We start from the raw sequence: 25765 nt of genomic DNA on the forward strand, positions 1-25765 counted from the left end.
GTTCTAACCCACCAAACTGAATGCAAAAATAGGTGCTACAACTTGTGCAAGCGGTTCTGCAACGAAGTGGTATATCAACATTGATACCCCTGAAGTTAATGCTTTCCGTGCTAGGTTGCCTACTGTGCACCCAGTTATTTACCTTTGCCACGTATTGCATGCATATGTGTTCTAAGGTGCACTTTATTCTGCTTGCAGCTTAGAGGGAAGAGGTTCCGAGGTCGTGCTCCTACCGGGGGATGGTGGTGCGGCTGCAGGCGCTATTGACGATGCAACATCTAATAGGAAGAGCATATCGGAGCTCCTCTCCTTGGATCCTCACGACAAAAATGTAAGCCTGTTTCTAAGGGTAGGTCCATGTAAAGTTTTTATGTGAAAGTAACAAATTCTACCTTGTTTTGTGTACCAGGATGTACGTTTTACTTGCGATGCAAAGATTAAAGAAATTGATGTTACAAATGGTTGGTGGTACAAAGGGTGCAGTAAGTGCAAGCGAGGGCTAAAGCCAACTTTTGAAGGATTTGAATGTACTAACTGTGATGAAATGAAGCCAGTAGTCATTCCCAGGTAGCCCTTATAATTTGATACTGCATTCCCTTCCAAATCCCTGTCTTGTAATTTTTTTTGACGTGCCTTATATTGGTATCTTAGTTACAAGCTAAATGTGGTTATCGAGGACAACACTGGCCGTGCAAAAATATTTCTGTTTGGAGGTGTGGCTGAGCTGGTTGTGCGGCAGACTGCCGCTGACCTCGTGGAAGAAAGTTCATCCAACCAAATTTTGCTGCTAGCATCCCTCCGCAGCCTTGTTGGGCGGAGGTATGTGTTCCAGGTGGTTATCAGTGAGCAAACCTTTAGAACTGGGCAGCTCTGTTTCCAAGCTAGGAGGGTGTTCGTGGCTCCAACTATTGCTGGGGAGCAATCTAGATGTGCTAGTGGCGATGTGCGTGGTCCTCCTGCTGGTTCGTTCGCAGCTGGGAGCTCTGGAAAGGAAACCGAAGATGGTCCTACCTTAACTAAAGTGGTCTTAGATCCAGAAGGTGGACCCACAACGCCTCCTGTTGGCAAGAACTCATCGACTAAGGGAAAGGATGTCCCCCCTGGAGCTAATGAAGAGTCTGGGTATGTACCTTTGTCCTCTATGTGATAGTTTGCTGTGGCTCTATTAGAATATATTATTATAGCACAGTTCCTACGTCCTGGAGGGGTGCAGAGGCAACACCAAATAATAAAGCAGGGAGCACTTGTGCTGGCAGCCTAATAGTACTTTTTATGGTGCAGAAGTGCTCTGGGTAAACGTTCGCGGTCTGCTCGGAAGGAATTATTCACCTCGAAGAAGGAGAAGGCTAGGTAACTTATATTTTGTCCTGCCGCACTGTTGGTTAATGTTGTACATCTAATTTGACTTTGAATACTTCAACTTTACAGTGCCGATTAGGCCTGTGGCTCCACAACGTCACCTATCGGCTCCTGCTCCTCTGGTTCCACCAAACAGTGCTTGCTGCGTATGCCTTGTTCTGGTGCCCTGTGCCCTGATCGCCAGTTCACCACTCTGTCCTTATAAGCTTGTCGAGGAATAAAGGGATGGCTGCTTCGCCTGCATGCTTCATCTATGTACTGCAGTTGTGTCGGCCTCCGGCTTGGTGCTACCTGTATTCCGAAGGCCACTTTGTTATTTTATTGTAGAAGAATATTTATGTTTAGGAGTATTTTAGTATAATATTTGTATTAGGGCCCTTTTCCTTTGGGTTGATGACTCCGTGCCACCTTGGTGGTAGCCATGGAAAGTATCGAGGTATCCATCAATAATTTGTAGGGCCTCCTGGTCGTTTGTTTGGATGTTTTTTTTTGCGACAGATGTTTGGATGCTTATTTGATATTGGGTTATCATCAGGTGTATCTATAAAACATATATAGTTGGTCCCCACTACAAAGCATTAAATGCTATTTCTCTCAATTCTCATGTAGCCACATCACCTAAATTATTTGGTGCGTTAGATGTAACATGGTGTCATCATTTGGGCCATTGGATGTTGTCTCTCCAGTTAATTTCCCACTCAAAGCATTGTTGCGAGCGCTCAAAAAAAATGGCAGCATGAAACACCCACCTTTGCCCCATTGATTGTTGAAAGACGGCAACCATTACTCAAAAGTTCAGAGTCATTTTAATTGGATTGTTGGCCTTCCAACCCACTACATGCTCCAATGTTGCCACTCACAAGCAGTTAATAAACTGCCACGAGAGCAGGCCGCAGCGACATGGCACTAGCAGGAGGTAGCAACGGTGGGAAGAAGGGGTGTTTACACTCAAGAGACAGCAACTGAGGGCAAGCGATGGGATGAAAAGCGGCGGTGGACTTCATCCCATCGTCCATGTCGAAGTTATATGGATCGACAGCGTGTTCTTGGAAAAGTGTCATGATAGTTCATGCTGTAATCGGTTGATTTACGGAGAAGGAAGACAACTAATAAGTATTTATTACTATTTCTTTCTTCTCCGAATTACGTATATCACCTAAATTCGGACCAACTTCATGCATGTATCTATCCATGAGATGCATACCTTATTGGTTTCTTTTTTATCTCTATTTTGTTAATCAAGTAATTTAGAATATATATATATATATATATATATATATATATATATATATATATATATATAACACATGCTCACAATAGCATTTTATCCATATAATTTGTGTATTTTTTTGTCATAGTTTCTCGAAAAGCTCTCTGAAATCCCGCAGCAACGCGCGGGGAATTACCTTGTATTGAATAATCTTATGCCCAGCTATGTGTAACGTGTGTTACAATGTCAGCATTGTTTTCCCGTTTCATTATGCTGCTTTTTCTATCCATATTAATTTAGCACTATGCAGAGGCCAACACGAATCGTTTGCTAGGAGAGATAATATTTCTAATTTTCTCATGAGCGCATTTTGCCGACTAAATAATATTTAGTCAGGGAACGCTCCCTTAAAACTGCTTTTAGGTGGAACTCATGCCCTTTTGGGTAAAGAATTTTACCACTTCCATCAGCCCAAAGTAGACCGCGTGAAGCCATTCTTGATCCACTCCCCTTGTCACCTCATTTCTATGTGGCCTGTCGCCGATCGGTGTGCCATAGATCAGCTTTCCGCGATAAGGCGCAATGGCCCCCTCCCATGCGTACCTGCAGGTGGTCCGGGTATGTACTTGTCCGGATGACCGGCTTGATTGCCCCCCGTAACTCTACAACGGTTTCCACATGCCTGTTTGGGCCATTGCCGTCCCTGCCTCCATGGAAGCTAACTCTGCGTGGTCTCATTATTGCAGGGACAACTGTAAGGTTTTAGGGACCAGGACAAGACAAAGTCAAGCGCCTTCTCAGTAGTAATAATCAGACTAGGAATGTTATTGCTGTAGACACAACCTGTGCATGCAGAAAACATTCATGTGCAAAATTATATGTATTGACTAGAGTGGTTTTCCGTAACATTTCTAGGAGTGAAGTTGGTGATAATAGCATCAATATCAAATTCACCGGATAATTTCTTGTCGACACATGCACTTGATACAGTGGTATGAGGTGGAACCACAAAAATATTACGGATATTATCATGTGGACAACCCTGGAAGCCCAGTATCTGCTGTCCTTCGACGTTCGGTCAACCAATAATTAATGGGCAGTTGCAATTAACATGTCCTTGCAGCCACGTATAAAACAAGACGCGCGGTGCTTGAGAGGAACCACCGTTCCTTCCCTCCCCAAATTATCTGGAGCGTGAATGTATGTAGGAGTGTTTTATTTTAATCGAGGGTTGTTCAGTCATTTTATCCAACACAGGTACATCTCGCTGTTCCCTGTTCTGGAAGGCCATCCTTGGCTGCTTCAATTTTGACCTCAATCAGCTGTCAGCATCCGCCTCTGGCCCGCCGGCGGCAACCTGCCTTCCTTCACGGCCGGCGCACGGCCCTCCCTCGAGGCCTAGACGTCGGCTAGCACACCACCTGTGCTGCGGCGACTTGAGCATGAACTTTCCCTGCAGCGGTGGCAAGCAGCGCGTGCCTCTCCTTTGACTGGCCACCATGCCCGTATGCAGCTCTTCCCCGCCTGCGGCAGCCTGCGTATGGCCCTCCTTCGACCAGCCATCCACGTTTAGTTGAAAGGATAATAAAGAAAAATGCTAAAATATTCTTGCCATTATAGAATTTCGGACTAAATATTTTTTTTATTTATAGAATGGCAAAAGAGATAATAAGTGTAATGTATATTGTATATATATGTATATATATAATTTGTTTAAAAATAATGATTGTACAAACTAACAGAGCCATAAAATAAAATTAGGTTACAGTTTAAATTGGAGATCCCCACTCTAAATAAAAGTGAAATAGCTTGCTAAGCCGAGGATGAAAGTGTGGACCCTAAAATAAAAGTAGTTTAGCCCTTAAATGGAAGATCTAGCATGGTCGATAGAATAAAATAACTAACTGAATTGATGATGAAAGTGTGATGGATGCGGTGGGCAGGTTAGAGCACTACGGTAGTGGGTACCTGCACGCATGCTATACACAAGACGCTGCAATGACCAGGCACCGGCAGCTGGTCAACCTGTTCTCTGATCTGACAATTTGGTTTCGCCTATTTAGGTTCGATCAGGTTTGCGATGCGGCTGCCTCCGGATGCAAAAAGATGCGCTTCGTGCCTTCATTTTCCCGATGCTGCGGCCGGCTCTAAAAGCAAAAAGGTGCAACACTTGGTGTTCTGAGGCTTCGTATATGGACTGTTGGGCCCCCTTTTTCCTTGGGCCCTCGACAGTCGCCTCTGCTGCATGAGCCTGTGGCCGGCACCACCCGGCGCTTGCCCGCTCTGACCTCCATCGATGGCCCCGGTTTTGAAGAGTCTAATAACGAGAGCGTGGGATTACGCAAATGAGCAGGTGAGCTCGGCTCCCTTGGTCGGGACTACCTGTTTACGTAATGATATGTCTATATATATATGCACCGCTACTATGTGCATTTCCATTGAATGCTATGTGCACTACTATGTTTCTACATAAACAGTCTGGTTTCCTAGCCCTTAAAAAAAAGTCCCTTTGTAGTTTAGAACTTGCATTGTTTCCAAGGTCCTCGTATTTTGATGGGAACTCTTCCAGACGCTTGCCAGTGCTCATTGATGGGAACCCTCTACCGACATACTTGAAGAGAGTCCTCGCCGTCTAATCATTTGCATAGATACAACCATAACCTTGTTTATCCAAACAACTGGCATGTCACATTGCTTAGATTTAGGCAAGTCACAACCGCCATATATACACATTGTTGCCGCTAATTTTTACCTAGTGCCACAACTACCCTGGTGCATATGGTCAATAAAGCAAACACATATCTCATATAGGTTACAGGCACCCGCGTCGTTTACTCTGCCAAGTTTTAGATGGAACGCCCTGCTCACCACTTCTCACACCAAGAGCGGTGTCATTGGCATAGGTCAGTGGAACGGTGCACGTGATGGTCGGGCCTTGCGTCGTCTACGGCTTCGAGGTGGCATAACCTCCTGCTCTTTGAGTGAGCGGCTATGTGGTCCTGTTTCTTGCATCTTGAGTAAACCTCTGGATGGTGTGACCTCCTTCTTCCTTGTTTTACAAGTGCCACGGATCACATCATGCAAGGGACGACATCGGAGGCTCACTGCAGGATTTCCTATGCTGGTGTGCGCCTCACCTTCTAACTGAATGCAAAAGAGAAAGGAGCAGTCATAGGGTGTGCCAGTTCTTTTGGCAACTTTATTATTTGCAGAGAATAAATTAGACAGGTCTTTATACCTTGCATTGCACCGAGCAAAACCTGACAGCATCCTTTAGGCCCCTGTTGCACACCACGCATGCAAACCTTTGGGGGCGACGCTTGAGACCGAGTGGAGAATAAGCAACACAGGATCTTTTTCTGAGATGGATTACCCTGATACCGTTGATGCTATATATTTGTATTCCTGTTATATCTATCACACCTGGTAGATCTACTACTCGCAACACTTCACTTAATGATGCCTTCCGCACCTGCTCAATGATTACTTATTTAGGCTCCTCCTGTGTGAATGGGTACAAACAACAGTAGAATAGTGTATTTTTTTACAAAAGTGGCAAATAAAAGAACCTAGAGTATGCGATGAGATGTGTTGTCTACATGACAATGAAAACATATAGCCTCTTCATTCAGCCCTTGGCAGTCCAGACAAAAGTAGACGCACATGTTTTTTCTAAGGTCGTAGTGCACTGCACATGGGTGGCCAAATTCGCTGCGGAGCAGTGCGGCCATCCGGTCAGCCCCTATGCCTACAGCAGCCATCGCTCCCACTGCAAAAGGTGGCATACATTTATAGATTTCATCTGCCGGAGGAGGACCTCTTACATCTACTAAACAATGTGCCCAACGGTATTACAGTCGGCAGCCTCCATCCAAATATCTAACAAAGGTAGATCGAAATGATGGTCAAAATGTATGACGAGGCATATAACCACTTTGGCAAGCAAATTGGCAAATGTGATGGGACAAACTTTTGGAACTTTTGGATACAGAAACAGGCAAACACCAAAAAGGGCGGAGCTTTGGAGTCAAAGATGCACGCGGATAAAATTTTCAACAAAAATCAATTACGTTAGGCTTCGCGAGCACAGGTGGTCTATAGTTGTAATACTTGTATTGAAAATTCATAGACGATTGCTTATCTTCACAATAATCAATGAAAAGCCCACCCGATCTAAAAAGGGGTATAACAAAATGAATGAAGCATAAAGCTTGCTCATGGGTGGTGTTAGGTACTTCCACCTTAAATTCGCCTAATATCCTCCATACAAGTGCCGGTCCTGGTATATGGTTATATTAGAAATATTGTACTAGGTTCCTGGTTTTATGGTGATAGGCGCTGGGTGTGCGGGAAGGGGGGGGGGTGGAGAGCATGGAGGTAATGCCCTCGAAGGAGCATATATATGGTCTATTTAAAGGGATGCACTGTTTTTAGATGGGAAAACCCCTTATAGAAAAAAAATAGTTCCGTGTTTCATTGGTGCACGCAATTGATGCATAGGAACATAGACAAGGCAGACCATAGACTGAAAAGTGGCATTTACTTTCTTTTGCCAGACCTGTACTTCATGTTGGTCTACATTGTGCACGTCAAATCTGCTCACTTGTTTTGTTTCTGTCACATTGCATCACATCAGTGCAGTCCATATGCGTAGACTATGTTTAGGTCGCGAAAAAGTTGGGTTTTCATAATGTAGTCTGTCTCGATGTTATTTGACAACTAATGTCCCATCGTGGACTAACTAGACTTAAAAGATTAATCTCGTATGAAACAATTATATTGTACAATTAGTTTATTTGGCAGCTCCATTTAATATTCTATACATGTGTCCCTTTGTTCTTAGTAGGCGGCAATTTCCAGTTCGTTTGTGTTATGCAATGACCATAAACAAGAGCCAAGGGCAAACTTTGCAGAATGTTGGCCTATACTTGCCACGCCCAGTTTTCTCCCATGGTCAGCTCTACGTTGCTATATCACGTGTAACTTCTAGGAAGGGCCTTAGGATCCTAATTGATGATGATACAGACCCAAATACCAATGCTACCCAAAATATTGTCTACAAAGAAATCCTCAGATCCCTTTGGTAATTTTCCTATGCATTCTCATCTCCACACACCCCATGCCATTTAGGCTATATCTTTATGTCTAGCGCCCTCAGCGTGCATCCACATCATATATTTTTTTAAAATATCACATACCACAATCCTCCATTTGACAACAGTTTCATTTGTTTCCTTGCTGATTGATCTGGTAACAGATGGAGTACAACTTATTGTCACAAATAAATCCATCGAGACACAATTGGTGCATTAGGGTTAGAGTTGCTAGGCCTGTCTTGTGGATCTTCGGCGAGCCTGCCTCCCACGAACTGTACCCTCAGCAGTTGCCACTGATGGAGAAGGGAAGAAAAAATCTAGCATAACTATCAGGTCAATAAAATCAAAACTATACTCTTGGGGCATGAGAATGGAAAGAGCAAAAGTCCATGGGCAGCTTTTTCGTGTTTCCATAATCACCAAACAAGTGCAGGCAACCTGCATGGATCCCACGCATACAGGTATTTGTGTTTATAAAATTATGCCTTGCATAATTCGTTCCTTGCAGGGGGAAAAAACTCCTTGCTAGGAGGCCAAACAGGTTCTCTGTGCGGCACTGTTTTTTGGATGGGAAAACCCCTTATAGAAAAAAAAAGTGTTCCGTGTTTCCTTGGTGCACGCAATTGATGCATAGGAACATAGACAAGGCAGACCGTAGACTGAAAAGTGGCATTTACTTTCTTTTGCCAGACCTGTACTTCATGTTGGCCTACATTGTGCACGTCAAATCTGCTCACTTGTTTTGTTTCTGTCACATTGCATCACATCAGTACAGCCCATATGCGTAGACTGTGTTTAGGTCGCGAAAAAGTTGGGTTTTCATAATGTAGTCTGTCTCGATGTTATTTGACAACTAATGTCCTATCGTGGACTAACTAGACTTAAAAGATTAATCTCATATGAAACAATTATATTGTGCAATTAGTTTATTTGGCAGCTCTATTTAATATTCTATACATGTGTCCCAAGATTCGATGCGGCACGTCCTGCAGAAATTTTTTTTTCCAAAAATAAACATGGCCATAGTTGATTTAAACCGATTGCTCGCAAGAGGGGATACAAGAAACATCGGCTCAACGCGCTTTTTATATATGTACTCACTCCATCCATAGAACAATGCAACTCTCTTTTCGAGCAGTCAACAAGTTCAAATTTTACCAAACTTGTGCAATAAATTACATTCATGTATGCCTTTGAATGGATGTGGCACGACAATTATATTTAATAACTAATTAAGTATTGCCTATTTTATACAATAAGCATTAGCATTATCTTGTACAGATCAATCGAAGCATGAACTGTTTGGTTCACCGATTAGCGGGATTTGTATTTTTTTTTGTGGGCGGATGGAGTACAACAAACACCAGTTAGATATGCTTTTGATATCGGCTCCCTCCGTTCCAAAGAACAAGTTATTCTAGAATTTAGAGTTTGTCCCTAAAAAGGACTCATTTTACTCTATTTACAAAATGTGTCTGCCCATAAAAACCAATTAGTGCAAAAAATGAGTAAAAAATAGAGTCAACATGTTTATTCTACCATATTATTAATTTTCCCTACAATTACTATGATTACTTGTTTTCTTTTGGTATACAGGGAGTACAACCACCGTGCCCATATTCTTTAAATGGCCACCAAACACTATCACCTACCACCGCCTCTAGAAATAGCTCATGCCTCCAAGTACCATGCATTCAATAGCAAAAAACAACACCAAAACTCTGGAAATAGCTCATGCCTCCAAGTCCTATGCATTCAATAGCAAAAAGACAACACCAAGACGTACAACCAGTCCTCTTTTTTAAGATGCGACACTAATATATAATAGGTACTTGAAACCATTACTACTATCAGCACCATTAGTTGAGCTGCAGGTACCTTCCTAGGACACAGAATCACTATATATAACACATTTACCAGTACTTGCACATATGGAAACCCAGTACCCCAGCAATTTATATTATGTGCCTTCCTACTTAACTTCCATGAATTCCTCCATTGTAGTGTTATCTCCATCCAAGTGGTTGTTCTTGCTAGTGGGCTCCTTATCTTCCTTTTCACCTTCTGTGCGCCCAACTACCTTTTCCTCCAGCCTCGATATTTCTTCTTCTATCCTAGCATTCTCTGCAAGTAATTTATTGTGCTTGTTTTGTAAGTACGCGTTGTTCCTCTCAAGTACGTCTCTTTCTTCGATGAGTTCCTTGCATACCTTAGCAATATTCATGACTCTTTTCTTCCACAGCTTCAGTTGTTTCCTGCTGAAATCATTGATCTTGATGAGACCATATTTCTCCAGAGTATTGACAACTTTACGAGCGGCCTTCCCAACAGCTCTTCTTGCGGAACTGTTGACTTGCCTGTGAATTCTCGTTGGCCTCTGTATCCCATGGATACCCAGTTCACAAGGTCCACTTCTATGGTAGCATGGAACTTTCCGCTCTCTCCCTTCTCATACGCTATTTTTGGTTCCTCCAATCCAAGCTGATCTATGATTTGTGCTAGAGTCTTCACATAACTTATGGTCAATTTTGCCATCTGGCCTCCCTGGAATGGTATTTAAGAACAATTAGGGCCTGCATGCCACTATATGACTAGCCCTGCAAATGGGTTGGAAACCAAACTAAACCCACACTAACCCATTCTCATTAGAGAAATTAATATTACCCACACCACTCCAAACCATCACTACCACAAACCAATCCAACCCAAACATTTCAGCTCATGATGTAATAAATTATTAGCCAAACTATGGTTACAACCCAATAAGAACCCGTTTCTCAAAAATAATTATAGTGTCGATTCTAGCCACGCTGCTTTGCACAGAGTAGCTCCTAGTCATACAGAGTCATTTACAACAAATTTCAGTCAAATTCGATAAAATTTTATAGTGTGAACGCGAGGTTTTATTTTTAGAATCCGGCTCTTGACGTGGGACCCACGTGTAATTCTAGCCACGCTGCTTTGCACAGAGTAGCTCCTAGTCATACTGAGTCATTTACAATAAATTTCAGTCAAGTTCGATAAAATTTTATAGTGTGAACGCGAGATTTTATTTCTAGGGCCCGGCTCTTGACGTGGGATCCACGTGTAATTCTAGCCACGCTACTTTGCATATAGTAGCTCCTAGTCATACTGAGTCATTTACAACAAATTTCAGTCAATTTTGATAAAATTTTATAGTGTGAACGCGAGGTTTTATTTCTAGGGTCCGGCTCTTGATGTGGGACCCACGTGTAATTCTAGCCACGCTGCTTTGCACAGAGTAGCTCCTGGTCATACTGAGTCATATATAATGAATTTCAGTTAATTTTGATAAAATTTTATAGTGTGAACGCGAGGTTTTATTTTTAGGATCCGGCTCTTACAGGACCGACATTTATATATAGTCATACTGTTTTGCATAAAGAATCCATTTCAGCCCACCCCAATCCACTCCAATTCATATTTATATAGAACCCACCCACCCCACCCCATTAGCTAATACAACCCATTTCAATCTACCCAAGCACAATCCATATCAAAACCCAATCCATTAAACCCATTTCAACCCAAACCATTAGCAGGGACATATATGACTTAGAGTACAAAAAATCTTGAATCTAGGATGCGTGAGGCTACATTATTTCTTAACAATTAAAGGGTAACTGAATCAGAAAGTTAATTATGCTTTGAAAATGTGTAATAAGGATATCTACTCATCCTGGTGCTCCTTTTTTACGCTTCTACCACCATCGCTATCGACCGGCAGAGCTCGGTTACCCATGTCTAGCAGGGAGTTGTCTTATCATCCATCTATCTCTAAGGTGCAGGTATGAGAGCTCTCCGAAACTTTCCATGATGTGTTTTCATAGGTGCCTAACGAAAATTCCAGCGGCGAGCAACCCAATAGTAGGAAGTGTGGAATTAAAACTAAACTTTGTATGAACACTAGGAATTTATGAAAATAGGTACAGAAATACACCTGTTATGGCTACATGTACCTTGTCCTCTGTGCTCCCTTATTGGTATACTGGTATAGGCTGGCGCTGATCTCTCTTGCTAGCTCCACATGAACTTTATCTTTCATTTTATAGAGGTTCCTATGATATGTTTGTCGCAGACACAGCAGCACGGATGTCGAGGGTGGCACCTAATTAGTTTTGTCGTGCCAATCGCATTAATTGACCTAATCGGTAGTGGGCATTGATGAAGGTAGGGCCACCGGACATAGGCTGTTGCAGACAGTGTACGTTCCTTATGTCATTTTCACTTGTTCCATCCGATATTGGTGAGCTGCTCCATCCTCTCACATTAATTATTACTTGCTATGCAGTTTTCCACTGTTTTGCGGTGGATATGGATACCCAGCGGAGTATGTGCTTTGTCCGTCCTGAAAAACAATCCAGCCCTAGCTTCTTGAGAGCTCAAACAATTCTAGGTTTCACTAAGTTTTTACAGAACTACTAACATTTAAATCTTCAAATAAATTTAATACAAAATATGTAACATGATTAATCTAGTGGCCCTTATTTTCTAGCATAAATGGTTCCATTGAGATTGGCGTCAGCATTGTTGTGTGTCGGTGCGAAGTGACATAACAGTTTGCAGTTGGCACCATCAACATTTAATTTGGACTACCCCACCGTATCACAACTTGCAGTTCTCCCCACCAATATTTTTTTAGGATTTCTATCCTTGCTGTCTGCTCCTCCGTCCCAAAAACAAGTGTAGTTTTGGGAGTTGGGCATGAGAAAACCAGTCTCAGTGGGAGTTTTGTAGACACAGTTAGATGGACTGAAAATTAGCTAACTGTGTCAGTTGGATTTCATGGTGATGAATTTGTTTTCGCATGCCATAAAACTCCAGCCTCCTCTCTATTTGCCATGCCAGTAAAATTGATGATATTTAATATCATGAAACTCTCCATGAAACTCCATTGAGACTGGCCTAAGGAGAGGTAAAAAAGTAGAGAGTGCACATGAAACAAGCAGAGGTAGAGGAGGAGAGGTAAAAAAGTAGAGGGTGCACATGAAACAAGAAGAGGTAGAGGAGGGGAGGTAAAAAGGTAGAGTGTGCGAGAACTATTTTGGGACAAATTTTGAATCATAAAATTACACTTATTTTGGGACGAAGGAAATATCTTATAGCTGTATCCAAGCGTGTGCCTGCCTATTTATGGAACAAAGTTCTGGACATGCACCTCCAGCACGGTCTCCTTCCAAGCCGGGCATAGAGCAGCGCAAGGTAATTCGAGTTCTCAAGGATCTCGTCATTAATTATTATTGTTCCGCGTGCTCGCATAGCCAAGGAACTCGTCATTAAATTGTTATTGGTGCACATGCTCACATAGCCACCGTGTTGTAGCCCAGCATAGGTGCGGCTGCATCCCCCACTCAAATATTCTATGCACTTTTTAGCACTCATCCCTTAGCTTTCTTGCTTTGCTACACTTTCTTCCCACTATAAGCTCTGAATGCCTATGTCAGAAGTACTGCAGCAAATTAGGGATGAAAATTATCAAGTTTTTTTCCTGCGACTAAACGTTAGTAACAGACCAAATCTGAGGGAACGTTCCCCTGTACATTCTATTTGCAAAAGAAAATATGCTTCCACTGATTTACGTTATATGCCAACTTGTCGTAGAAGTAATATGGACAAGGGAATGGGCATCATGGAGGAACCAGCGTTCAAGAGTTCGCATGATGATGGCTCTGTGGCGCAGGTATTTCTTTTAGCCAACAGCAGCAGCATCTGTTCTCTCTCTCTCTATATATATATATCTATATATATATGCCATGGTGCGCATGCTGCTGGTTAGTTAGCCTATATATGAATATGTGCCTGAACGGGAATTAATCCGATATATAGTCTACCTACCTACGCATGCATACTTAAACTGTATTTACTTTTTTTTGTGCGTGTAGGGTCAGGTTGTAGTTAACATCTCACGCAAAGGCATCCTTAGACAGATCACTAGTCAGATGGGGGCGACCATTCGTACTGAAGGGGTGTATAAGTTAGATAAGAGTGATAAAAAGGTAGCCTGGCTCACGGTTGAGATCCCCCCAGAGGCGGCGAAGGCGTGGTAGAGGTTGAAGGTTTCCAAGGAATCCCTTGCATTACGGAGTATGAAGCTCAAGAAAATGTTTCTGAAATGGCAATTTCTCATTTCGTATCAAAGATGAATGTTACCATTAATGATGTGAATCATGCTCCATTCCTGGAAACATATAGGCAGTTGCACCACTATATGAGCTGGTCCATGATTCTTCAGATGAAACATGAAACTTTGCGTATAGAGAAAAACAGACTATTCAGTGCCCACATGGAGCTTTTGAAGCGTTTGAGCTCTATTTGTATTAGATACGGTGATATCCTTCCCTTAGCGTCTTGTGCTTCACCACCACAACCTGCAAGCATATCTATGGAGCCCGTCATATACACAGGATCGAAGCCACCAAAGACGCGTCACGAGCTGCTTGCCTGCGAATTATTCAATATTGTGCAGGAAAACACCCCCAATGGATGTCCAATTACTAACTAAATGGTAGGCATGTTTGGTATGCCGTGTTTGGTTACTTGCTTTGTCCTCGCAATGGTGCAATAACTAAATATTTTTATGTGCAACATATCTTGCAGGGGTTTATTAATCACCCAAGGATAACAACGGAGGCGCTTTTGAAGCCAAGTACTATCATAATAATATCCTTTGATTATGCTGCTCCCATCTATCTCATACCACGCACCAAATTCTCGTCTGCGTGCTAATGTCCCTACGGGAAAGCTTTAAATGCTTAGAGATGAATGTAGGCACTTCTTAGGTGTTGTAATAGCCGTACAACGACCTATGTGCTAGGTACTTACCAGTATGTAGAACATAAGCTCCGTATCTATGTTGGGAGCATGTAAGGTTGAACATTGTATTCCTCTGAATGCTTGTACTAGTATTGTTGTTATTATTGTTGCTTATGCTACTATTATTCGTCCAAGCGCTTTAATTATTATTCCTCCTGCTACCTCCGTTGATATTATTATTACTATTATTATTATTATTATTATTATTATTATTATTATTGCTGCTACTATTATTATTATTATTATTATTATTATTGGTAATACTTAAAGCACTATTACAGCTGGTCCTAGTACATTTAATAGCAGCATGACTGATATTAGTGGATTGCATGGTTCCATGTGATCGAATACTGATAACACTATTTTTCGTTGTAAGTGTCCACCATTATATTTTGGTTATCATTCATCGGATCTCTCTATACATAGTTCCTACAAAACTCATAGCATTTGTTTTTTGTATACTTAAAAAATCTGACTAGATAATCCGTTGTTCCCCGAGTACCTATTGCAACTCTATCTTGTGTAATTTCACCAAGAAAGTTCCTCTAGGTAAGGAATTGTAACATCCCTAAAATTCACTAACCAAATTCACTCGCTAAAAATCATTTTCAAAACCTATTGTAAAATATATCTTTCGAGCTCAACTCCTTGATCATCTAATCTTTATCTTATACCTAATATGTCCATCCAATTATTTTTACCGTTCAAACCCATCGTTGAAGCTAATCATCCTTGCTTCTCTAATCTCATGGTCGCTCCCTCTAACCTTTGAGCACACAGTGCACAGGCAAGCTAAGCACTAGAAACAGCAAACCCATCAACGCGCCCATGTACGCAAGCAGCAGCAAGCATGCATGCTGCTAGCTTTCTAACTTGCTACACCACACGAACACCACATGCAAGCTAGCTACGCATGAACACAACTACACAAGCAAGGCATGGCAACAGCATACGTGACGCACCCGTGCTCGAGCAGCTCACTGCTGCGTCCACCCCCCCTGAAACTCGCACGCCATGCCTCGCCGCGGACCCACGCCACTACAGCCTTGCCGCCTCGTCGCACACGCCATCAATACCGCCGTCGTCTCAGCTACAAGCCCACCGCTGTGCATGTTGACCCGAGCTGTCGCAGCACACACCCGTTGTCCTTGCTGCTCTTCTTGCACAACTCCGTGGCAGCTCACCAAGCCAGGGCCTCCTTACCGTGCTTCCTCCCTCGTCCACGCGACGCACGCGCCGCGCGCGCCCCGCCCCCACGCGCCCCACGTGCCCGGAAAGCTCGCTGCGCCGCTCGCCTCTGCACAGCCCCGCCTCCTCGCTGCCTAACCCGTCCCGTCGACCTGCGCTCGCCGCGCCGCCCGTCGACCAGCACAGCGCCACCGCCTCGCCGCTCGAGCCCGCACTGCTCGAACAGAGCTCGCACAGAGCCGAGCTGTGCAGCACGACCATGCCACCGCCTGCCAGGCCGCCTCGGCACGCTCACCGCATCAGTGCGGCACCACCCCGGCGACGTGACCGCTCCGGCAGCACCCGCCCCCACACCATTAACGCCGCCCTCGGAGCTTGCCGCGCCGGCCGCCGCGTGCCCCGCTCCCCCGCCCTCTCCACTGCCTCCCAGCGCCTATAAATAGGCCAGCGCGCCGCCCTCGACCACCACAAGCCGCCCAGCTCCATCACCCATCGTCTTCCTCACTCTGATTCCGTCGGTTCCTCTGTTTCTACCCCAAGAGCATACCCCCATCGATCTCCTCGCTTAGGCCATCTCGGTCCAATTCCTTGCACGGTGAGCACCCCCATACCCTCCTATACATACTCCAAGCCAAGTTTTTCCCTATTGCTGCCTGTGCTGAGCTGCCCACGAGCTCCCGGCCACCGCAACCGTGGCTGTCGCGGCTGCCGTAGACAACCCCCGTCTCCCATGCCCGGAGTCACCAAAGTAGAACCCCCTCGCCCTCCCCTCTCTCCCCGTGCCCTCGGATTCGAGAACGGTGGCCGGAGCTGCCGCCGGCTCGAGCTCGAGCTTTCCAACCATGGCGTTGCGGCAGGGGGCAGAACCCGAGCTGCTGTTCTGCCTGGCTTGTTTGTTCTCCTATAAGCACGAACGGGTTTAGTCCTTTATGGACCAATGGCATCGTTGCTGGGCCAACCGGCCCAGATGCATTACCCACACGGTCACACATTAAGATAGGCCACAAGCACGTCATGCACTTAATCAATATTTTTTTTCGGAATTAATAAAGCTCCCAATCCCATAACTGCAATAACTTCTCCATCCAAACTCCGATTGACTTGATTCTTCTTCCTAAATTCTTCTAAAATCATGTACTATCTATTCCTCCAATTTTCATCTTTTTTTGAGCTCATTTTATTTTATGTTTATGCTTGCTTATGTTGTTTGTCGGTTGTGCTGTTTCCGTCGCGTATGACGAAGTAGAACCGATTCCAGAGGAGAAACCAGAGGAGCCGGGAGATCAAGAAACCGCCGCCGCGTACGAAAGAGAAGGCAACTCTCATCGATCCCTTATGTTGACTATGATTGATCCCAAGTAAGGTTAAATATAAAATTTGCTAGACTTAGGGATTGCATGAGACGATACACTGAGGGATTGAGAGAAACCATTGACTGAAGCCATGTTGCATAACGATTTACTGCCAGACTGGCATATTATCAGACCTTGTTAATTGATGAAGCTGGAATGGGAATGAGACCAGGGAAGTGTGGAATGTGTTGGAGCATGCGCTACCGTGGTGGTAGACTTGCGACCGCGCGTTGTCGTGGTGACACCTCGGGTTTGATTGGTTATGGTTGTTGACTGCCCTGATGAACCTTAAGGACCGTGTGTTGTGGTGCCATCTCACCTAACCTACTTTTAGTACGACCACATGAGTTTGTATGGGCAAACCATAGTCTAATCCCACTGGCTAACGTAGTAGTCGTCCGAGGTGGATGTGTTTTGGGGTGAGACCTAGATTGGTCCAGACCCAGGGGTTTGTGGGCGACTAGTCGGGGTTGAGCCACGGCTGGGTGTTGGCTATGACGGAACCGTCTCTGGACGGTGAAGTGCGTGTGGGTAAAGCGTACAACATCTGCATAGTGTACAATCCATTCGAATGGTCCGTGTCCTCGATTTAAACAGGTTACAGTGTGGACATCTCAACTAGTTGAGCCACCTAGCCCCTGAGCTGGATGGCTGTTTGGGTTACCTTTAATACTATATTTGTTATTTATTCTGGTTGATTAATGGGCCTTTGCGTATTAATCTGTAACTCCCTCCCCGTAAGGGTGAGGTGGGACTTGCTGAGTACTTTCGTACTCAACCCTTATTGATTATTTTTTCAGAGGATCCTGACTTTGTGCCTGAAGATTACGAATAGATCGTGTCCGCACCCAAGCTGATCGAGTGGAGTCGTGATGGACGAAGAGCTAGTCTTGCATGTCGTTATGCTACTCGTTATCCTGTGGTTATTTGCAGTAGCTTTGTGTTGTCACTTTATTCCTCATGTACGGGTTGAATAAAGCTCTGTATGACTTTGGACTCCACTTGATGTAACATATATTGTATCGGAGACTTGCTTAGGTTATTAATACATGGTTTAGCCTCGATCTTTGGGGTTGGGGCGCTTCAGGAATTTAGTGCAAGCACATTCTAGAAAAAGAAAACACTCCCTCTCTAATCCGAATCCCTGATCTGTGCACATAAGAACTTAAGCTACCGCTGCCTCGCCCGAATACCCAGCTAAACATTAGGCAGCCGCTGTATATGGACTTAGTTAATTAGTTAGCCTTTGAATCAAATGTACCCACGTACTATATTATTGTCCTAGTGCTGTGTTGATGACCAGCCTATGCCTACCAGGTACCTAGGGTTTATGGAATCGAACTTTTATTTCTGTATGCACCTACTCCTCCGTCCACAAAAGAATGCAATTTTAGGATTTGAAAGTTGCCCACAAAAGAATGCAACTCTAGCATACATATCGACTTGGTAGCATGGGATCAACTAATGAATGGATCACGTAGGTGTTTGGCTAAGATCTAAAGCCACGGGTGCTAAATGTAAGAAGAGACTGGCGTGCAAGCTATTGCCAGCACCCTTTTATAGGCCAAACAAGGAAGGGAAGCTGATGGGAGTTTGAATTTTGCGTTCTCTTTTTCGTGGATATTTTCAGTAGCTTCCCATAGTGATGTGATGATTTGGTGTTTGAGTTTATCTTCCCTTTAAAGTATTGTTGTGTGGAGCAACATATGCTTCGGAAAAGCATTAATTTAGTCATTGTTTAGTGCAGTATTTTATTATAGTGCACAACTTCAAATAATTCGCTTTGGTGTTCGGGCCATCATTTCAGAGGATATACTCGGAACACATGTGTCATTTTATCTATGTATTGTTCTGAGTGAACCATGCTAGAATTGCCTTCTTTCATGGACGGAGGGAGTAAAGTATATATTCAGAAATGTCATACATAGCACTGCCATGCCTTACCCTGTCTGTATTTGTTGGCATAGATAGCATTGGCACGATTTACCAAAGCCAAATAAAAAATTTGGCAAAATTCGGGTCACCCACTATTTATACAATAGGTAAAACTCACCTGTGTATATTACCAAGTCCAGAGGCCCTCACCACCATGGAAACTGAGCAGAAATGTATAAACAAAGATGGCAACTCCTGTCGTATGAACCACACTCGAGTTGAAATGAGGTTCAATTTGTAGTGAATAATAAAGAACCATGATGCGCAGCATCTCATGACATATATTAGTCACTGGCATCAATACATACAAAAAAACATTAGCAGAAGTTTTTCAAGGCCAGTGCTGGTGCAAATCTAAGCAGAGATACTGAAATAGCCATCCATGCTTCAGTCAATCATACTACAACACACTCAGGCACTAATAGTGAACGTAGTTCTTGTATTAGTGCCTTTTGGCAACCACATGAACATCCGCATTGGCATCACCTACCCAAGAACTCATTTATAATAGTAAGTGCAGGGCGGCGCACATCGCGTTCCCATGCTATGGTCGTGGCAGTATGGTTTGATCCAGTGATATGCGAGCATATGGTTTCAGTGGCATCGAGAGAATAGACAGGCCAACCCCAAATATCCACAATATGTCTAATCTTTGCGATCTGTGCTTCTGCGAGAGCTTGTGTATTGAATTTCATCTCTTTTATAGAATCACAGAGGCTCTTGCGTCCCGCAAAATACTCTCTTAGTTCGGGCACACCGATTGCCCTAGCCAGGCCGCTGTAACCAACAGACTCATGAATTGATACAGAATCAAAATATTCTTTCAGTTCCTTGACCAAACCAGCATCAACCATATCATCAACCCGATGACTGAGGTATTTCTTGAGGACTACCTCATCACACTGGATCCATAGAAGGCAGCTTTGGAACCTTAAAGTTGGTCGGTAACTCTCTACTGAAAAAGGGTCAATGAGGGAGGCATCAAGCTTGTCAACAAGGAATCCATGGATTAGTGAGTTCGATCCACCTACCAGAACCGGTATGTGACCCCGCCTAACAATAGACTCAGTAATTTTGGTCGCAGCAGATCGGAAGAGAGGTATAGAAACATCATCGGTAATTGCCGAAATGGCCCCGATGAGGTGATGAGGAATACCATGTCGATCATTTAGGCAGAGCTTGTTGGTGGTGATGTCAAGGCCAGAATAGATCTGCATCTTGTCGGCGTTTACCACTTCACCGCTGATCACCTTGGATACATCAATTGATAGCTTGGTTTTGCCTGTACCAGTAGCACCCATGATCACCACTGGCTTAATCGACAACATCGACATCAAAGATGCAATATATGGTGAAACAGATATCGAGATGGAGTGGGGAGAGGAAGGAGAAAGTGCTTCTAGCACAGTGGCCTGTGGGTTCACTAGGCCATGTTATACAAAGAGCGAAGGGTGGGTGCAATGAGGAAAAGAAAGGTGTTTTAGGACCCATGGACCTTAAGTTTACCGGTAGATGTTATAGCAATAATAGAAATCCGGGTATACGGTAACAGGTCACTAGATCTACGGATTTTATTGCATGCGATGCCATCGTAGGCATTTATACTTCATACACGGTTGCCTAACCAGGTAGATAAGTACAATAAATATAGGCACAGACTGCATGTTTTGTTTATCTCATGTTTAACTCAAAATAGTTTATGTGCACTTTCATCCCATGAATACGATAAGTTTTCGTTTATAGCCAACCTTTTCAACATAGGTTTTGGACCAAATAAAAATTGTGTTGGCATCAAGTGACGCGAGAGGTTGGAGATGGAACAATCAGATAACCATAGTTAACCATGGACACCGATAGCACTTTGCCTACACAAAATTTTAAAAAAGGACCACAAAATAACCCCTTGAACTTTAAATTACTAACGGTGTATGTAGCGATTTGCTAGAACGGCGTTCAGTTATTGAGGAAATGGAGTCTTTTACATTTTTACTGCGTAGGATGTGGGGATCGAAACATAGGGAAGTCAAGAATAGAGTTCATAGATATAGTTGTGTAGATTTGTTGGACCCTAAAACACCAAAAATTAGTAGAGCATGCATGGTCTCTGAAAAATTGATTGAGCCCCAGCCTCTTTACTACAGCTAACCTGCTCTGCCCAATTCTGTTCCAACTCCCTTTTCTTGCCTCCTTCCCATTCCACCACATACACAGACACACGCGTGCCCATGAAACACGGGCACGCCAGGCTCGCATCCCACCACCACTGGTACCATGTCACCTCGACACCTGCACACCGCTACATGACGCACCTAACTATGCTACTCCTTTACCCGTGCCTACTGTCTTTTGCAGTCTGCACCATAGTGGCAACTAGTTTGTGCCGTTAATAGCATGCGGCGCAATGATATCCAAGATGAGGGAGTGTCGACTTAGGCCAGCCCAGTTCCCTCCAACCAGTCTTGGTTCCACCTCCCTCTTCTTGCCTCGTTTCTATGCATGTTGCGCATAGGCACAGGCGTGCCCGTGAAACATGGGGCATGCCGGGCTTGGATTTGACCACCATACGCCACCTTGTCGACTCAAAAGTCCTGCACCACTACATGACGCACCTATCTCTGCTACCCTTTTACGCGTGCTGCTACCCCTTTATGCATGCTGTCACACTGACAGTTGGCATGAGAGGATGTCTGCATGAGAGCATGTCGGCATAAGGTAGCCCGGCTTCCTCCACCAATTCTATTTCCACCTCACTCTTGTTGCCTCATTCCATTTCGACTTGTGCATGTTGCACACAGGCAGATGCGTGCCCGTGAAACACGGGGCATGTCGTACTTGCATCCGACCACCACAGACTGCTTGTGACCTCAACAACCCCATCCCAATACACAACACACCCAGCTCTGTTGCCCCTTTGACCAGCTGGCATATGAGCCCACAGTTGTGCCATTGAATATGGGCCAGGAGCTGCTGGCTACTCCCTCCTCTTACCAATAAAATATGACACCAAAGAACTCTTTTTCCCACGCTGAAGCTCCCATAGCTCCACTACCTTCCCATTGATCCATGATCCTTCACTTTCTTCATCCATCTAATCTTCTTGGAGAACTCTGATCTGGTGAAGAAGGTGGTCTCCCTCTCCGCCAGCACCCTTAGCAAGGTAAGTAGCTTGTGAGCACCACCTAGAAATTCATACCTTCCTCTCATGTCCAGAAATGATTACCTCCTCCTTTTTGTGGTAGATGGAAGGAGAAGGATGGGTCACCAGCCATTGCTTGAACAAAGAAGGTTTCCCCAAGCTCTTGTACAGCACCATGTCAAGGCTTGGTATTTTGGACCACCTAGAATACATGGGAAGAGAGTACGAGGAGTACGGCACAGAACGATGTGAAGTGACTATCTATATCGGAGCAAGTAAAGACTTCTCTGACATAAAGCCATGGTCAGTTACCACCACAGGGTTCCGGTTTGAGGACACCTACCAAGCTATTGCCCGTAAGGCTCTGAGGTACCTATGCCAGATATATGAGAAGCCAATCTGTCGTACGCCAATGCGGTATTTTCCGCCTCTGGTAAGGAACCGCCCAATATGGATTACTCGGATGAAGACCCTAGAAGGTTGTGAATTAAGAGAAGATAACCCAACTGTAGGGTTCATGGCAAGGTACTTGCTCACCTTAGATGAGGAATATGATAAACAAGCAACCAAACTCAAGGAGTGCAACCACAGGGCAGAAGAAGCTGAGAAGCAGATCAGGAAACTTCGTGTGCAGTTTGCTGAGTCCAAGGCCCAAGTGACCATATCTGAAAGTCGTGAGATCGCTGCAATTGAAGCCTTAAAGCAAGCCGATGACCGCCATGCACAAGAATTAAAAGATGCCTACCTAGTCACTCGGGTGAAAAGAAGGGCTCTCATATTGGGTGGCAAAGAGTGTGATGTGCTAGATGGAATCCCAATTGTAGCCATGGATAACGCCAAAAAGAAGTTTGGTGAGACCCCGCCAGCACCTCCGCCTACAGAGGTCTCTGAGGACGCTTCAGACCTGGAGCCTACTAAGGAAGAAGTCCTCCAGCAAAATCAGCCACCGGCAGAGAGTAAAGTTGGTCTTCTTAGAAGGCCCTTCATCCTTAGATGAATGATCTAGCTAGGCACTCGAAGATCCAAGGGAATGAAGCTACTGTCCGAATATAGAATTCTAGATTTAGTTTTAGCTAGCTCCTTTACACTAAGGGAAGTGAAAATTACTTCACTTTGTGTAAACCCTCGTGTAAGGGATATGTGCCCCCATGTAGTACAAGATCTTTCTGCCTATAATGTAATAGCCTCACACCTACTTCATGCTTAATGGATAACCGTTACGACAGTTGATGCTTTCGTGTATTATACGGGTTAGCCAAACCTACCGTATTCCAACATAGCTTCAGATAATATATATATATATATATATATATATATATATATATATATATATATATATGACCTTTAGGGTTTTGTGGTATACCAATTGGTCACCCGCAGCGAAGCGCGGGCATCAGTGGCTAGTTTATACAATAACCTATCAGTTTAATATATTAGAAACTAGCTTGTGCATTTAAAATTTTAATTGAACATTTGAAGCATCCAGTTTGAGCTGATTAGCCAAAAGCATCACCGTGATAGCATTTCATGGTGGAGGTTCAACACAATATCAGATTAATCATGCAAAGCAAGGCACATACCAGATCTAAATCCTCTTTCTCAACTATTTCTGTCAGAAATCTCTCCTTCATAACGTCGCCTGATATAAGCCTCAACTTCTAAGTCCATCTTGTCCTGCATCAGATAAACAAAAATAGAACACCAGGAAACAAAAACTGCATCAGAAAAGGTTCAGCCTCTCCATGACTGAATTCTATGACGGGAGTATTCAAATAGCCCTCAGAAAAGCTCACCTTAGTCGCAGCATAAAAGTAAGGCCTAAACTTGTATTTAACTTTAAAAGTAGAACCATCCTGCAAGAAACCTTACAAAGTTAGACATGTGGGAATTCAAACAGGCTTTGTATTGCAACTGCAAAAATTTACCTGTGACACAAAGTATTGGTCAACACAGCTGTAGATTTTCCCGGTGTCCTCATCTTCCCATGATGACTGCAGGTGTTATAGGGGTAAGGTTAAATTGCAATCTTGCAATTTTCTATTGAAATTAAGAAACTTTAAGTCAGCTAATGGCAGTTGACCTTAAGAGTAAAATTCTTAATATAGGTCCTTAGAATTTTCTTCTGAACCATCTACGTTGAATCACTTTATTTAAGTTAGATGCAGGTCCAGTAATTTCCCTAGTTGCACTACGTACAGCACTAGAAGGACAAATTTGGTACTATTTCAAGAGAGTATATAAGTGAGTCAGTTGTATACAATAAGCTACTTCAAGATCCAATGAGCGGTCCTACCAGTGTGAATCTAGAAGAGCCCGCAGCTTAGTAATTAGCCCACCACCACCCCAAAAATTTATTTCACGTTTGTTCTTCCCTCAATTTGTGGTAAAGTCTCATCCAATGTAATGGTAGAGCTATATAAACAGCGAATTCACTGACCAAACAGTACAAATTATGCTTACCCATTTCCCATTCCCGTGGTAGCTCACTCGCGGAGGCATTTTGCAAAATAGAAAGTAAAAGCTCCGAATCTCTTGATGATCTGCTGATTTCTACTAATTTTGACCCCGTTTCCACGAACTTCCAATTCAACTCCAACCGTAGATCACTGCATTACGCAGCTCTGCCTCTAATTCTCCAATCGAGCCCTATTTGAGAGTCGACCCAGAACAACTGCAACGAAGAGGGACAGAGAAATCGAGATCGAACTCACTGGCGAGAAGGTGAGGAGCCACCCCAGGCGCCGCTCCCCGTCGGTGTAGGGCGCGAATCCCAGCCGGCTCTCGAGGAGCTCCTCCGCGCCGACACGCAGCTGCTGCTCCTTCGCCGCCGCCGAGCCGCTCCACCGCCAGTTCCCGCCGCCGCCGCCGCCTCCCCCGCCTCCTCCAGCCGCCGGCCGGCGCCGGCCGCTCATGCTCGCAAGCTTGCGGGTGTGCGCGGCTACGCGGGAGGGAAGACTTGCTGGCCGGGTGGCAGTTTGATTGCTGCCGTTGCACGCCGGGGAAGGGGATCAGCGAACCCTAGATTTGGGGCCTTTCTGGAACGGGAAATGAGCGCCAGAATTGAAGGTGGCGAGGCATATTTTGGATTAAATATATATATATATATATGTTAAAATCACTGTTATGATTTTCTACTAATTCTAAACTTTGCATGGATCTCGAAGCCCAAGTTGTGCAAGCAAGTCTTTTTCTACCTCCCATTTGCACTACCTGCCTCCATTTCTTATGTTGTTTCTTTCGCGGGCCCTAGCCCATTTCGACTCCAGACGCTCCATTCAAATTTTTTCTTCCATTTTCCATTCTTCTTTCAAGTTTCTTTTTTCTCACCACAACTCGGGGAGAGGTTAGCAGCTACCTAGAGCCTCTTCTAGTCCTAGTAACGCCACCACCACTAATATCCACATCACCCAGATATGGATCTGACCAGCGTATAGGCATCATCACCACCACTAATAAGGTTCTGGATCCATGGTCTAAAAATTTAGTCCATTAGGTAATCCAAATAAGCAGAAAGTTTAGTCCATTAAGTAATCCAAATAAGTGGACTAAAATGTAAACTAAAAATTTTAGTCATTAGTTCTCAAAACCAATCTAATTTGGACTAAACCAACATGCAAACTCTGAAAAGACCAAACTACCCATTACTATATATATG

The 25765-nt window shown here is 44.0% G+C and overlaps 1 pseudogene; it reads right to left on the minus strand.

Moving 5' to 3' along the window:
- The window catches only part of LOC120639486, a 56510-nt pseudogene extending 31349 nt beyond the window's left edge, over nt 1-25161 (minus strand).
- Nucleotides 25162-25765: the final 604 nt, after the last annotated feature.

Source organism: Panicum virgatum, chromosome 7K (genome assembly GCF_016808335.1).
Source record: "Panicum virgatum strain AP13 chromosome 7K, P.virgatum_v5, whole genome shotgun sequence".
Taxonomy (NCBI): Eukaryota; Viridiplantae; Streptophyta; class Magnoliopsida; order Poales; family Poaceae; genus Panicum; species Panicum virgatum.